Source organism: Podarcis melisellensis (assembly GCF_964234715.1).
Source record: "Podarcis melisellensis genome assembly, chromosome: 9".
NCBI classification, from domain to species: domain Eukaryota; kingdom Metazoa; phylum Chordata; class Lepidosauria; order Squamata; family Lacertidae; genus Podarcis; species Podarcis melisellensis.
This window is the reverse complement of record NC_138541.1, coordinates 34,761,803-34,779,005: the sequence shown is the minus strand read 5'-3', so window position 1 is coordinate 34,779,005 and position 17,203 is coordinate 34,761,803. Positions and strand designations below refer to the sequence as shown.

At 43.9% G+C, this 17,203-nt stretch overlaps 1 long non-coding RNA gene across 1 annotated transcript; it reads right to left on the bottom strand.

Annotated features, from left to right (window-relative positions):
* Nucleotides 1–6,893: 6,893 nt before the first annotated feature.
* Nucleotides 6,894–17,070, bottom strand: LOC309378324. Its single transcript, XR_014172017.1, has 2 exons — nt 14,028–17,070; nt 6,894–8,486 (listed from the first exon to the last, which is right to left on the bottom strand). It is a non-coding gene; the product is annotated as an uncharacterized lncRNA (long non-coding RNA).
* Between the last annotated feature and the right edge of the window lie 133 nt (nt 17,071–17,203).

Sequence of the window (17,203 nt, the reverse complement as noted above, 5' to 3'; positions counted from 1 at the left end):
CTGCTGTAGAACATGTCATGTCAAATAGCTTTTTGGAAATTAGAAAATAAATACATTTTATAGTTCTTAACTAGCATTTAACTGTGATCGGTGACACAATATTATAATGAAAGAAAAGAGCTTTCAAGGCTCTGCAGGTCAGCTGCAGTACTGACACTTACCTTTTAAAACAGATTTATCAGTATCTGCAGTGTTAGTGGATCACTTGCTTAAAAATGCTTGTAACTAGAAAAATGTGCACATAATCCTATGGGGGGAAATGGCTCTCAGGCTGCAGTCTTGTGGCTATTTATCTGGGAGTAATCCTTGTTGTACAGCTTACTTTTGAGTAGACATATATTGGATTACACTTTTAGTTTCTCCTATGGGAAAATTCCCTTGTGTATGTTTGTTACTTGCACACTGAACATCCTCTTATAGAGAGAGGGAAAAAGGAACAGGAAGCACCAAATACAAGAGAAGAAAAGGCAAGCCTCAAAATTGCAATGAAATCTATAAAATAAAATAGTAAATTGCACATTGGTAGAAACCTTTCTCAGAGGGTCTAGTAAGTTTTTCCTTCCCAAACTAACCAAGGATGGTTTCCTCCAAAATGTTTTGGGCAATTTACTAAGTTTGACTGTTTTTTAGATTTGTTTTCTAAATGAGTAAATCAAAAGCAGTTTATGCGATTTCATAGCAAAAGAGCAGTGAATGGAAGCTTTGGTGGCACTCCCAGCTTTTTACTCTATAGAATGTATTTTTTAGCTCCCTCAATTATAGCAAATAGCTAACACAGATGAGGTTTGATTGGCTCAGCTGGGCTTTTTGAGGCTGAACTGATCCTCACTTATAGAAGTGAACTGAAAAAAGGCTGAAATGTTATAATGCTGCTTCTACAAATTGGTGCAAACAGAAGAGGAAAAGCCTGTTTTGCAAATGCACAAGCACTTAAGCACAACACTAATTGCTGTTAGTAGAGAAATACTATTCAAGTTGATAGACCACTATTTGGGTATTGTTTCAGTGAAATTACTCCATCTGAGAGGAAGCGTGGTCTACTTGTAATATCCTTCCTGAGTTTGCCTGCATGGAGTTTCTTTTGAAATACTACTTTGAGAGAGCCCCATTGAGCTCACTCGCTTCTGAATAAACATGCTTAGGAGCACAGTGCATATGCTGTCTGTTAAGATGCAGAAATGCTAGAAAGATTCCTACTGGATATTCTTACTGATTTACTATTCTAGTAGTGAAGAAATGTTTTCTGTTATGTGCTCCTGAACTCTGCATGACTACAATGCACTCTGTGGTCTATTTAGATAGGGATGTGCTCTGGCTAATTTTCACTTCATGATTTTTGGTATTGCTTGTGATTTTTATTTTAATTCTTCTTCAGAAGCAGTTTGCTGTTCATGCGAAGTGCTAACACTTAAGCCGAGCACTTTCTTACTGGTAAAGAGAGAGTTCCTTTCTAGGAGATGTGAATATTGAGCTAGAACAGCCTTTCCCAGCCCTGTGCTCTTCAGATGGTTTTGAATGTAACTTCCATCATTTCTGACCATTAGCCAAACTGGCTGGGGCTGAAGGGAGTTGTGGTCCAACAACATCTGAGGTTACCAGTTTGTTGAAAGCTCTGCTAAAGAATCTGCATGGTCTCTTAAGGTGAGGGATGGGGATAATTCTGGAAAGCTCCATTTGGTTCACGTTTCATTTTAAAAAGCAGCAACAAAGTTGTGAAAAGAGTTACAGTACCTTGGAAAACTCTGCTGATACTTGTTGAATCAATGTGACTCTGTAGACATAAACCACATTTGACTAATACTCATCATTGCATTTAAAAACCCATATAGGGAAGTAAATTCTGCAGCTGTCTTGCCAGCTCCATTGCCTGTTTTGAGAAATAGGAAAGATTGGCTGATAAGTCAAGCTGAAACTGCTCTGCGGCAAGTTGAACCCCACATATTTTTGTGTGAAATTGTTATTTTTCTGCTTTATGGCAGCCTTTTGGATACTTGACAACTGTTGTTCAGCTTCCTTCTCCGCTGGCTTTAACCTTTTGTCTTAATGCAAGGCTTAGTCATACATTGATGCATACATATGAGAATCCTAATCAGAGATGTCTTGCCCTTTCTGTGGTTTGTGCGCAGTCTGACTTTGCATTCAGAAAAATGACGAATTTATTAATGTTACTTCTAGGGAAAACCCACCCCACAAAACACATGGTTTGACAATATTGGCAATAATAGCACTTAGAGAAAGGACAAAAGAAAGGACAAAAATAATTATTTGAATTAATGCTTGCCTTTTTAAATTTGAAGAGCAAGACAAGTGTTTACTCTCTGGAGCTTCATGTGGCTTGGATTCTTACTCTGTTGTATTGGAATTGGCACAATACTTTTCCAAAACAGGACACACGGAAGTTGTTTGTTTTGCTGATCTTCCTGTAGTTGTGGTGACTTTCTAATAAGAATTGCTTTGCTGTCTCATCCAGCATTGTGTTCTCTTAACAGTGGCCAAACTAGACTATAGTTGTGTATGTTGGAGGTGTGAAGTTTGATGGTATTTGTCAATATCCAATCACAAAAAATAGATTCTTGCACATATACTGACTTGTACTTACAATAACTGTTGAAGAAAATGGTAGCATCCATTTTTATCTTCATTGTTTGTGTTTTGCAGTAAACGGAGCAAGGAGCAGGGGGGGAGATGGCTAGTTTATCATTTTTCAGACCTCCTGCCCTCAAAGAATCCTGCCTTGTGCCTTTGCCAATCACAATGGTGAGGCGGCTGCTGCTGCTGCTGCTGCACAGGAGAAAAATGTAGCCAGCAAAGTGCATGTGTGTGTGTTTGTTTCTGGGTGGACTGTTTTTGTGAATGCACCAAATTGCAAAAAGGTAGCACAGAACGTCCAGGGTTGTGGATTGGGAGGGGCATCTGTTAGACCCCTGCAATGAATCATGTTCTTCACTTTTTTAAAACAGAGGGAGAGAAATATCAACTACTGTCTTGTAAGTGCATCATATTCTATCAACCTTATGAATTAGGGGGTGGGAAGTTAGCCTACGAGGGACGCGGGTGGCGCTGCGTGTAAAACCTCAGCGCCTAGGACTTGCCGATCGTCAGGTCGGCGGTTCGAATCCCCGCGGCGGGGTGCGCTCCCGTCGTTCAGTCCCAGCGCCTGCCCACCTAGCAGTTCGAAAGCACCCCCGGGTGCAAGTAGATAAATAGGGACCGCTTACTAGCGGGAAGGTAAACGCCGTTTCTGTGTGCTGTGCTGGCTCGCCAGATGCAGCTTGTCACGCTGGCCACGTGACCCGGAAGTGTCTGCGGACAGCGCTAGCCCCTGGCCTCTTAAGTGAGATGGGCGCACAACCCTAGAGTCGGACACGACTGGCCCGTACAGGCAGGGGTACCTTTACCTTTAAGTTAGCCTACAGAAGTAAAACTGAGAAAATATGCTAGAACTAGGTTTGGAAAACCAAGTCCAAGGCAACTTACTGGGTTTCAATATAGAACACAATCATCTTCTTCTTGCCTGCAGACTTTTCTCCTGCAAGTGATCAGAAATTGTGTATGTAATATGTACAGGGAGCTACCTGCATGTTGAGGAAAGTCAGTTCAAAGTGAGTGGGCATAGAATTACCGGTAATCTAAATGTTGTGATGCTTCACATGAACGAAGTTAAACATGGTCATTTTTCTCACAGTCACTTGATAACTTATGTCCTTATGTGTGCTTGAGGGTAGCAGCTGCTATAGGTTTTTAAATTATTTTTCACATATTGATTGGGGGAAGAGAGCACTTGAGTGAACTCTACCCTTTGCTTTACAGACTGTGACTTGGTATCTCCTGTGACTTCTACCAATAAATTTCTATGCACACCATCTACTGCATTCAGAAGATAGTTCCTACTGCTCCTAATGGAATAGTGTGTGTGTCTATTTTAGGATCTTAGAGTACAGAATATTTTGTTATACCCATAAAAAGTCCTGTAGCAAGCACCAATAATCATTTTTTAACGGCTGCTGTTGTCCGTTTCAAACATATTATTAACGTACAAGATGGAAACATCATCTTTGCTTCCCAATAACCATGATTATCTTCTGCTTTTGTCTCCTGACACAGAGGCTTCTGAACTTAATCTAGTTTAGAAGTATTCCTACCTGGCAGTGAACTAACCAGGAACAAGACTTTGGGGTCAAAGCTGATAGCTCAGTAACAGTAGTGATCCAGTGGACAGCAGCTGTGGGGGGAAAGTGAGTTCCATGGTAGGGATAATAAGAGAAAGGAGTTAAAATAAAACTGCTAATATCATAATGCTGTTCTACATATTTGTGGTGTGAACACACTTGAAATACCGTGTACATTTCTGGCTGTGTTGCCTGAAAAGGAACACTGTAGAGGTGGAAGAGGTTTCAAAAAAGGGAACCTCCCCTCTGAGGAAAGATTACACCCTTTGGGGCTTTTTTTAGTTTAGAGAACAGGCCAATAACGGGGAAGAGCAAAGCAGAGGTGTATTAGATTATGCATGGCTTAGAGAAAGTGGATAGGGAGTTTTTATTTCTTGTAATCCTAGAACCAGGGGCCTTCCAATGAAGCTGGAACTTTGAAGATTCAATACAGACAGGACTTCTTCACAGAGCATATAGTTAAACTATGGAATTGCCTCGCACAAGATGTAGAGGTGGCCATTAACTTCTATGGCATTAAAAGAGGATTAGACAAATTCATGAAGGATAAGGCTATCAACGGCTGCTAGTCACAATGGCTGTGTTCTGCCTTTCCTGTCAGAGGCAACGTGCTTCTTCCCATGTATGTGATCTCAAAGGCATCTGATTGGCCACTATGAGAACAGGATGTTGGAACAGAGCAACTCTCTGTTTACGTTCTTACGTAGACAGCTAGGGACTGCAGCCAAGCTTGCTTTGTTCACCAAACCCACCTACATCCCCATCAAACCCCCTCACCAGGGGTGTCAACTTGAATAAAATATTGGGAGGCCCACATAAGCCTTGCCAGTGTGGTGGTGTGGTTAAGAGCGGTAGACTCGTAATCTGGTGAACCGGATTCGCGTCTCTGCTCCTCCACATGCAGCTGCTGGGTGACCTTGGGCTAGTCACACTTTTCTGAAGTCTCTCAGCCCCACTCACCTCACAGAGTGTTTGTTGTGGGGGAGGAAGGGAAAGGAGAATGTTAACCGCTTTGAGACTCCTTCGGGTATGATAAAGCGGGATATCAAATCCAAACTCCTCTTCTGCCCCACGTAATCAATCACATGACATGGTGCACGCACACCATTTGAATGGCAGTGTGCAGTAAATAATTGAGTTGGCTCCTATGCTTCTCACCAAAGCCACCCACTGCTTCCCCCTAGACCTTCCCCAAATCACAACTTGCCAAAACACCCCAACTCACCTGGACCACTCACTCACTTCCCTCAACAACCTCCCTCCATTGGCTGGCAGCGGGGAGGAGAGAAAGGCACTTCTTTGTCCCCTTCACTGCTTCCAGTCTGCTGTGGGAAGCGTGAGAAAGAAGCCTGTTTCCTGCCCCCCTAGCCTTGCCACCTGCTAGCCCATCTGCTGGTTGGCCTGCTTCCACTTCTGCTTCCCTCCCTCTCACCCTCTGATGCAGCTGCAATGGCTATCGTGCTGTGGTTTGCAGTGGCCCCTGGCTGTAACCAATCAAACTGCAGTGCGACAACATTCTTATATTTTTATTGCACATATAGCTAGGTACAAAGTCCATGTTTTGCCAACTTCGTCTTCGGTCACCCGGTCCCAAGCTAGTACCATATGGCAACTGTACAAAGTGTTGATTATTACGAATAAGATGGGAAAGTAGTCTTTAATGGAAATACCCAGGCAAGCTAAACTTAGTCTGTGCATTCTTCATTGCCTGTCACTGATCTGGTGAAATCAGTCTTTGGTAATGGGTTAATAACTAAGTTTTCCCCTTTTACTGATTATAGTATTACATGCTTCTTTGCAAACTTTCTCCCCCTCCTCCCAAAAACTAAAATGTGCTCAAGCCACTTGCAGTAGAGCATTGAAAACTGGGTGTCATTATCACCAGGAAGGTAGAATTGTGCAATAATATTTTAATCTTTATGTCCATGGTAAATTGGCCCTAGGTATGTTAAAAGCAATAGTACTGTTGTTTGGAAAAGCTAACTTACTATCTGAAGAGGATGCTTGCATAAATTAAAGATTTTGAACATTAGAATTTCTGCAGCATTATAATTTTTAATCAAAAACCAAAATGAGCATACAGTAATTTTTAAAACTGCTATGCGGAGGTGTGGGTGGGCTGTGATATTATCAGTTTAAAAGCAATGAAATATCCAAGCGATAAAATCATGTGCAGGAAGTTGGGTTTGTTTTTTGTGTTTTTGTGTTGTTTTTTAACTGTACAAGTATATATATAATAGCTGTATGCACATTATTTTTATGGCAGTGAAGACTTACACTAGTAACTTTATTTTTTAAAAAGCACAGTGTAGAAGTTTAAACAAGCAGATGGAACATTTTAAAATACATTTAAATTTAAGCAGAATTTATCTTACAATAAAGGAGGCATCAGGGTGATAAGGAACATATATAAAGCTTTTGCATTTTTATCATCAAATGTTCGTATACTTTATTAACATTTATTAACATTAACATATAAGAGACACCCCTGACTCTTATAAACTCTGCTTCCTATTATTTAACATCCAATGTCAACAATAAGTGAAACAATATTTGTTGGGGTGCCAGAAGGCAAAGAGAAGGCAAATAAAAAGGTCAACTTCTGCAGGATTGTAGACAGTGTTATAGCCGGCTTCAGGTATGCAGCCATTTTGGAAAATGCATGGATTCTAAGATGGCAGACTTGCAAACCTCCTAGTCTTTTCTTCTGTTTTGATTCAAAACAGTATTGCATATGAGAAAGTATATTGGCTTTTGATTTTGAGGTTCATGAGGTTCATTTGTGAGCAGTTTTAACATATTTTATTACTGGTGTTTAATATACTTGTTGATTACATAATCCTCCAAGGAACATAATGCAAAAGACACCAAATTAATTTATTCTGGAAATTGTCATAAGAAACAACTTATACAGACCAGAGTTCTTCAACGGTCAGTCCTTGGATGCTATTGGGCAACAGCTCCCATCATACCCAGGCAGCTTAGCCAATGGTAAGTGATATGGAAGCTGTAGACCAATAATCTGGGGACTCAAGTGTGATGAAGACTTAGATAGACCACATTAGGAGTAAGAAGGTGGGGATTTACCGTGCCTCAGAAACAGGAACCAATAAAAAGTCATTACTGAATAATTATGAGAACCCTAAAATGATTCCCATTTCTTTTGGAAGCTATTTGGAAAACTGGGATCAAGTATAGAATATGTGGGTAGTGATAATCACTATTATACACAGTAACTTAGATAAAATCTTTAACTTTTCCAGTGTTTGTAATTTGTATGATTATGACTATTAAAAAGGTAATTGCTCATTTTAATAAGCCAGCCTTCTCAGCTTGGTGCCTTTTAGTTGTTTTGGAATAAAACTTCCATTAATTTCAATTTGTTTCTAATGTTTCTTTCTAATAGTTACTTTTTAATTGCTCTTCATAAATCGCTTAGAAATTTTATTTGGGTAAGTGGTGTATAAATTTTGTTAAAAAAATAAATCTGCCTCAGCCAGCACAGCCATTATAGTGGAAAACATTTGGGGAAGCTTGTAATAGGCCATTGTATATTTCCTTGGTGGTATTACATGATTTTAGTTTGTTCTCTTGAGATATGTCTTGCTGGAAGTCAGTCATATGGCTTGGAATTTGAGATTTTTCTGTACAAATTCAATGCAATCTTAATGCAGGGACAGAAGTATGTAAGTTTCAGAACCTAGTTTTAAAGGGATTTTCGACTTTGTACTCCCTGTATATGAACAGGAGATTTCTCTGGAATATTAGCAATGTTAGCTGCCATAGGGTTAAATGTTGAATGACAGTTTTGTTACAGTTTCCCAGTGTTTTATGGGTATTCAAATGCTGTGCAGACACCAGACTATAGATTCTTCTTGTTGTTAAAATGTATGTTCATTCTTCCCATAAAAGTGAGTTTTTAATGTCAAAGTTATGGGGTGATTTAGATATTTTTGCTAACACTTCAGTAGTAGATTCCCATATATTATGATTGTATATCCTATGTCAGGATCCAAATGATGGCAGTTTGTGCTTCCTTACAAATAATGCTAATAATACATCTTATAATTTGGGTTATATTATAGCTCAGAATTTGAAAATGCTGATGTGCCATCTTGAGACATTTATTGGCAAAACTTGCAAAAATCATGGTGGAGTGGGGGAAATTCTTCAAAGAAGTCTGGAGCACAAATATGCATTGAAGTAAAACGGTAAGCTGGAAGGAACAAGTTAAAGGAACTTGGACACAAAAGGAAGTTAATGAGCAGCAATCAATTTTGGCAAACTCTCATGAGAGTCAACGCCACTGTCAGGGAACTGACATCTAAAGCGCCGCAGGTGCAAAGGCTCCCTGAGGTTGAGAGAGCAGTAGCAGCGGAAGAGGGAACCAGTAGAGGGCGAGCAAGAACTCCAAGGGAAAGTGAGTCGGAGGGATGGCTCAGAGACGCTTCAAGCGAAACCAGTGGGGAGGTCTCAGGACCTCCTATAGGGACACCCACACCTCGACGGAAACTGTCACGCCGAGAGGCCAGACGACGTGTTTCCGTTAAGGAGCTTTTATGTTGGAAACGTTTCCGAAAGCAGCCACTTTCGGATACTACTAGTGATTGACGCAGCCATGCTGGAGGGGCTCCGTCACAGGCAGAGGTTTGAAAACCTGATCAAACTCTGAGGGACTTGCATTTTACGCACAAGCAGCTCATCGTCCCATCACAGCAATCCGAAAGTCACCGAAAGCCAGCTTGTGCAGAGAGAAGCATCATGAGCAACCCAGCCGGAACCGGGGGTGCAGGAGCAGCTGGAGGGGGTCCAAGCCTGGAAGAAAGGTACAGAGCGTTGGAGATCCAGTTGGCGCTGCAAACGGCGAGGCTTGAGGAGAGGAGGGCTCAGGATGCAGAAAAGGGAAAGGAGAAAACCACCCCGCTCGCCAGAAAGGTACCAGGATTGGTGCAGAAATTCGGGGGGGATCCCAGGAACTATCATGCCTTTAGAACAGAGATGCAATACGCTCTAAACTTGCAGTTTGATGACTTCCCCGACGAGGAATCGCGAGTGGCGTATGTGATTGGCCATCTCGAATCCGGGGCGAAAGATTGGGTTAGACCCCTGATGGCAGCGAATAATGAGATCTTAAAGGACACGAGGAAGTTTTTTCGTGCCATGGACCTGATGTTTTCCAGCGATATTGAGCAGGGGGTGGTGCGAAGGCAGTTAATGGCTTGCCAGCAAGGAAGCAGATCTGTCCGTGAGTACTGGACTGAATTTACTATGCTGATTCATAAATTGGGGTGGGACCTATCGGCGGAGCCCATCCAAATGCTTTTCGAAGAGGGGCTTTCTTCAACCGTCAAAGATGAGCTTTCCCGGGGGCCCAGGGCGGAGTCTATGGACCAATTAACCAAATCTGCGCTGGCCATAGGAGCGCGCCAGGAGGCGAGGGCTTTGGAAAGGCGGGAAGGGAAAGGAGACCGTTGGAGGGAGTTCCGCATTCCAGACATTCCAGAGCCATCTTTCCCGCCGGCAGAGCCGATGGAAGTTGGAACAGCGCGGGCGCGCGCAGTTTCAAATCCCAGTGAAGGGCGGAAGAAGGAGGGAAAGAGCGCCAAGAGATGTTATCTCTGCCAACAGCCAGGGCACTTTGCCAGAGTCTGCCCACAAAGAAAGGAATGGCAAGGGATGGCAGGAGCTGTTGGGGGAAAGGAAGAGGAAAGCAAGGAGCAAGTAAAAGCCAACGCCTGGCTGCCACCGTCGGGGCACAGCAGCCAGGCCAAAGAGCAATGAAAGTGCCCATGCCAGAACCTCCCAGACCTGCTTTAGTGATAGAGGTGTTACTAGAACTGCCAAACGGACACCCACTAAAGGTCAAGGCGCTTTTGGATTCAGGCAGCTCCTGTAATTTCATGAGTAAGGAGTTTGCAGCTGAGCACCAGATACAGACCATCCCTTTAAGTAACCCCTTGCAGGTGACTACGATTGACGGCAGAGAGCTGTTGGGGGGAGAAGTTAGCCAACAGACTGTCCCGATGATAATGAGAGTGGCAAGGCACACCGAACAGATAGCGTTTAATGTGGCCATCCTGGGAGGAGCGCCCATCATTTTGGGGATGAGCTGGCTGGCGCTACACGATCCGCTAGTGGGCTGGCATCAGAGGGTGGTCTCCTTTGGGTCAGCGCATTGCCTAGAACACTGCAAGGAGGGGAAGGTCTCGGGAGGAGACAGAGTCACCCTAGCGGGGATGGAAGTGATGGGCAAAGGGAAGGTGCCCCCGCAATACGCAGATCTGAGCAACGTATTCAGCGAAAGGGAAGCAGACAAACTGCCACCGCATAGACCCTTTGACTGTCAAATCAACCTACTCCCAGGGGCCCAACTCCCAGTAGGCAAGCTGTACGCCATGTCAGACAGGGAGATGCAGGAGCTGAGGGAGTTCATTGACAAAAACTTGAAGCGAGGTTTCATCAGAGAGTCCCGAGCGGTGGGGGGCAGCCCAGTGTTCTTTGTGGACAAAAAGAACACAGACAAACCGAGACTGGTGTGTGATTTCAGGGCCCTCAATGCAGTGTCGGAGCCCCTGGCTTTCCCTATGCCCCGAATTGATGACATTTTGACCAGAGTAAGGAAGGGAAAGATTTTTACAAAACTGGACCTGCGGGGGGCGTACAATCTGATACGCATAAGGAAGGGAGATGAATGGAAGACCACCATGTTTACCCCTTTGGGAGCCTTTGAATACCTCGTTATGCCCTTCGGTCTACAAGGGGGCTCCGCCTGTTTTCAAGCTTTTATAAACCACGTTCTGGGACCTTTGCTCTACAAGAACTGTGTGGCCTTTTTAGACGACGTGTTGGTGTATTCGGAAGATGAGGAACAGCATGTGAGGGACGTTCGAGAAGTGTTGGGCAGGCTGCAAGCCAACCAGCTGTGGGTGAAACTGGAGAAGTGCCAGTTTCATACCAAGGAGGTGGAATTCCTGGGGTACCGCTTGTCAGACAAGGGATTGGCCATGGATCCAGGCAAGGTTCAAGCGGTACTGGAATGGAAGACACCGAAGACCAAGAAGGACGTGCAAAGATTCTTGGGGTTTGGGAACTTTTATCGGAAGTTCATCAAGAACTTTGCCCACTTGACGGCGCCCATCACCGACTGCCTCAGCAGCAAGAAGAAATTTGTTTGGACGGTGGAGGCGGATCGAGCCTTTGAAGAACTGAAAAGGGCTTTCGCCTCGGAAGAACAACTTCTGCATGTGGATTTACAAAAACCCATGAGAGTGGAAACAGATGCATCCGACCGGGCTATAGGGGCGGTCCTTCTTCAACCGGGGAGGAGTGCGTCGGAGTGGAGACCGTGTGCATTCTTCTCGCGGAAACTGAATAAGTCCGAGAGGAATTACACGGTGTATGACAGGGAACTACTTGCCATTCACGAAGCATTCCGGAGGTGGAGACATTTATTAATTGGGGCACAACACAAGGTGCAAGTGTGCACCGACCACAAAAATTTAGAGTATTGGAGAACAGCTCGAGTGCTCAACCAACGACAAGTGAGATGGGCACAGGAATTCTCCAAATTTAACTTTGAGATTTGTTATGTGCCAGGCCCAGAAAACGTCAGGGCGGATGCGCTCTCACGCAAACCAGAATATTGGGAAGGGGAGGAGGTGATCGAAGAGAGACATGTCATCCCGGAGGACCGCTGGGTGTGTGGGGCGGCGCTGGTGGGGCAACGGGAACTGGTGGAGGAAACGGAAAATGATGAATATGCCCAGGATAAGCTCAGAGGTCTCAGGGGGGAGGGCGAGAGCCCCGGAGGTTTTGAGGAAAGAAATGGGGCATTGTATTACAAAGGGGCACTGTATATACCCGAAGGTGAATTGAGGGGGAGAGTACTCAAGCAGTTGCATGATAGCCCCACGGCGGGACATTTTGGGCAACACAAAACCATGTGGTTGGTTACCAGGGAATTTTGGTGGCCTAAGGTGAGGGAAGATGTAAGGGAGTATGTAAGAGGGTGTGACCAATGTCAGCGAGCCAAAGGGGAAAGAAGGGCGCCGGCAGGGTTATTAGAACCTTTACCCACACCAGAACGGCCTTGGGAAGCGATATCAATAGATTTTATGACGGATCTGCCAAGGTCCAAGGGGAAAACAGCCATCATGGTAGTAGTAGACCTGTTAACTAAGATGTGCCATTTTGTAGCATGCTCACATGCAGTCACAGCGGAAGAAACGGCGAAGTTGTTTGTGGAACATATATTTAGGTTGCACGGGGCTCCCTCGAGGGTGATCTCAGATCGAGGCAAACAATTTACTTCCAGGTTCTGGAGGAAGCTCATGAGCTTGCTACAAGTGGAAGTTAATTTTTCAACTGCCCGGCACCCTGAAACCAACGGGCAGGCGGAAAGGGCAAATGGCATTCTTCAACAATATCTTAGGTGTTATGTCAATGACAGAGAGAACGATTGGGTCGAAAAGTTGGCGTTGGCAGAATTTGCCTACAATAATGCGGAGAATGTGTCCACAGGGATGAGTCCCTTTTTGGCTAATTACGGGTGTCATCCCAGGGCATTTCCAGGGGAAGGAGGGGAGAGATGGAGCGTTCCAGCGGCTGAACATTTTGTAGAAGAGATGGAAGCCATCCATCAGCAGCTCCAGCTCAACTTAGAAAGGGCCAAGGCACAATATAAGAAGCAGGCAGACAAGAACAGAAGGGAAGGTGAAACCATAAGGGTGGGGGATCAAGTGTGGTTGTCAACCCAAGGGTTGCCGTTCAAAGGGGGTTGTAAGAAACTGAGGCCCAGAAGATTGGGACCCTTTGAGGTGATTCAGCAGGTCAACCCGGTAGCTTTCAAACTCCGATTACCCAACCACATGAAATTGCACCCAGTGTTCCACAGGTCGTTACTGTCACCATACAGGGGGGGACGTGAAGGGGAGCACGTCAGGGGACCAGCCTTGGAAGAGAGGGAACGCCGCAACCATGTAGCGGAAATCCTCGATTCCAGGTGGAAGGGTAATCAGGTGGAGTATTTGGTGGCGTGGGAAGGGGAACCGGAGTCAGAAAACACCTGGGTAAGTGCAGAGGAAGTCAATGACGAGGTTTTAACAGAAACGTTCCACCAAAGGTTCCCGAGGAAACCTCAGCCTATAGCAAGGTTTAGGAGGGAGTATTTCGGCACCACCGATGAGGAAGAGGAAATGGAAGGGTTCGCGGAGTCGGAGTTGGAAGATGGAGTGGACTCTGATGACGAAGAGTACCTAGAGAGTAGGAACAGCAACAAGTGGAAGGAAGTGTTCGCGACGTCGGAAGATGAGGGAGGTTCTTTCAGGGGTTTTACCTCCTCACCGCCAGTAGGAGAGGAGACGGGAGGGGGTGAAGGGGGCCCTGGAGGGGAGGTGGATGTCAGGGAACTGACATCTAAAGCGCCGCAGGTGCAAAGGCTCCCTGAGGTTGAGAGAGCAGTAGCAGCGGAAGAGGGAACCAGTAGAGGGCGAGCAAGAACTCCAAGGGAAAGTGAGTCGGAGGGATGGCTCAGAGACGCTTCAAGCGAAACCAGTGGGGAGGTCTCAGGACCTCCTATAGGGACACCCACACCTCGACGGAAACTGTCACGCCGAGAGGCCAGACGACGTGTTTCCGTTAAGGAGCTTTTATGTTGGAAACGTTTCCGAAAGCAGCCACTTTCGGATACTACTAGTGATTGACGCAGCCATGCTGGAGGGGCTCCGTCACAGGCAGAGGTTTGAAAACCTGATCAAACTCTGAGGGACTTGCATTTTACGCACAAGCAGCTCATCGTCCCATCACAGCCACACTCACCTAAAAAAAAATCCACAGTTCAGTTTAACAATTTAAATCCACATTTCAGTTTAAATTGTTCAGTTTAACAATTTTTTTATCTAGACAAAAGGGTTTACTTAGCTGCAAAAGGAGCAAATTGGTGCTGAACTTAGCATGTTGGTCCTTCCAGTTTGTTGTGCCAAAGAACTTGCAGAATTTGAGGACTTCCACAAAGAGGAGTTATTTCAGCTACTTGGAATGTATATTGTGTTGTACATGTTCAGGTAATAACTACTGTGGACGGTGGTGTTCAGGTAGCAAGAATGCACAGCCTTCGCTGTGGAGCAACTTGCATAGGTGATGAAAGAGCAGGCAAATTCAGCAGCAAGAGTTCTTTAGCTGAGGGACATTAGTAGCAAACGGTTTAAACATTTTGCTATATGTACAGTGAATGCCAATGTAGCTGTCCTATAGCTGTAACACACTATTATTGAAGTCATCAGAAGGGATACATGTGATGCTCTAAGAAGATCCCATGCACTTGTAAGATGTGATTGGTGTTACAGTTGTCAGTAGAAAGAAAATTCTTATGGAAAAAGTATGGACATTGATAAGGCATTCACATAACTTTAGTACCAACAAGGTTTCAGTTTGCAGTACAGTTTGTTTTATAATCTGCAAGTCATTTTGTGGATGAGGCAGCACTATTTATCCAGATGTTTACTCCCAAATTCTTCCATTTGGGAGGATGTTTTAATCACTGCATGCTGACCTGCTAATGAGATGGCCTTATTTGGAGGCAAGGACATAGCTGCAGTCTGCGTCTTCTCTCTGCTAGTGAATAGGGGTAATATTTGATACCTATTATCAGGGCTGAAGTCACAATTTTTAGAAATGAGACCCATGTCTCAAGCTGTTGAACTGTGCTTGCCAGGGAAAAAAACGCACAATGAAAACCTATTGCAAGCAATCCAGACTGAAATATGAAAACTGCAAAGGAAATGACTGAATTTGATACTGTTTTCTGTCTTGTAAACACAAGCCTAACACCTGGTGAATATTTCATAATGTAGAATTCTTGAACTCTTCAATGTATATATTAAAAGAGCACCTGCTGTATTTCTGTACAGTATGTCGTAACTAGAATTGAACTTTTAAGTGCTTCAGTGCCTTTGCTTGCCTAGTTCTGTTACAGCAGGGGTAGGAAAGTTCATGCCAACAGGCCAGGTTTGTCCTGTGAGGCCATTTTCAAAAACCACACCCACCTGCCAACCAGTTACAGCTTTAAATGATTTAGGGTGCGATCCTGCCCCACTAGTCAGGGCTTGATGCAGCAGTGCAGCCAATGCCGCCTTTAACAGCACTTGAACTGAAAAGTTGAAAAGGTATGGTGGGGAGGGAGGAGGGAGAAAAATGCCCTTTTGCTCCCATGTTGCGCTGAAGATACCTGGACTGGGCCTGTCACCATCATATGAAGGCAGAAGGGTCCAGGCCAGAGCCAGCAGATCCTATGCTGGCCCAGCCCTGCCAGAGACATCCCATTTGGGGGAGTTCTGTCTACTGTCAACAGCAATAACACTCAAGGTAGTTACTGCCTGCCAACCACTTGGACAGGCACACTAGAGCACTCCTTACTGTCTATGGCAAATGTCCCCCACTGATAGAGGCTGGTGGGGCAGGGCTAGGTGCAAGGACAGATTGGGGGTTTGGATTACTCTGTTCTCTGTCAGTTTTTAAATTTCCATTTTAGTAAACTGAAGCCAACGGTAACTTAGGTTGTTCTTGCACATAATGTTAAGCCATTGTCTATTTTAACCATGGTTTGTTCAACAGATCCAGCTGTGTCTTGCTGATGAGAAGCTGGCTGCTGGTGCTGACCTTGCCTTGTGCTTTTGTGGCAAGGCAAGTGTTTGGGGTGATGTGCCAAAACAAACCATAATTAAACCAGGATAGTGGGTTTTGATGTCATGTAAAATCAGTCAGCACAAGATGAGATTTGCTAAACCATGATTTCATATTCAGGTTTATTGACTGGGGTGTGTTTAGAGGTACAAAGTACAATTAAGCTAAACAAATTACAGCTTAGTGGTGCATATAAACTCTGCTAGTGTGTAGCTTCTTTATATTGAAATAGTACACATTACAGTACAATATGTAGATCCACTTCTGTTTATTGTTGTGCATTTAACGTTTCCATACTAATATATTGACCTCAGCTACAGAAATTCCCATATATGATATATAGATATTTATATACAGAAATGAGAGAGCTGCTATTTTGGCATAGCTGTCATATTGAAATATGCATTTTCCAAGATGGATCCACACCTGCAATAGAACATTAATTTCTACAGTCCTGCAAAAGAGGACTACCTTCTCACAGTTTTCAATTAGGATCTGTTTTGCTTTATGAAATGTGTTTCAAAAATTATTCTCTCTATATTCCTGTATGATGTGTGAAATTTTTGTATTGTATTATAACTAAATGTTGTTTTCAAAATAGCTGCTACTCACTTTAAGCTTCTTGCAAAAAGAAACACTCCTGGTTTATTTGAAACTATGGATCCAGATGTTTCTATGTGGCCTGGTGTGGTAGCTCTTTACTCCTCAGATGAGACCACATTTTGTGGTGTGGTAAGAGACCTGCATATAATTGACAGGCAATTCCGTACTATTTTAACATGTATGCCGTACTGAGTACTTGATGACATAAAATAAGTTACTAGAACGATGAGCCTTATTGACATCCATAGATTTTACAAATGACTTCTAAAGCTATGGATAACTGTAAAGAAAAGTTTACATGAATGAAAGTTGCACTTTCTGTGTTATGAATGAGGTTTTTTATGAATATGATGAATGCATGTACAAGGAAGTAGGGATAATGTTTCTGGTGCAAAAAATGTACTTGCTTTAAACTGCGTTATGAAAATAAAGCATTACATGAATGAAGCTATTTGCCTCTGAACCATTTTTTCTCCTTTAAAAGTAGTCTTTAATATTTAAATACTGAACTAGCATCCTTATTCAATGCACCAGAACAAACATTGCCATTGATGTGAAGTCACTTAGTTGCAAATAAGGCAGTTGCAAATAAGCTGCTCCTTTTTGACTCATGGATTTTGGAGATCTTCTTAATGGGCCAGCATGGTTGGTTTTTGCCCTTTTGGGGGGTTTTCGTAGGTTTTTTTTTTCTGTGTTTGGCCATAAGGGCAGAAGTACACAATTGTGTTATTTTGCCTCTCTAGCAGGGCCTC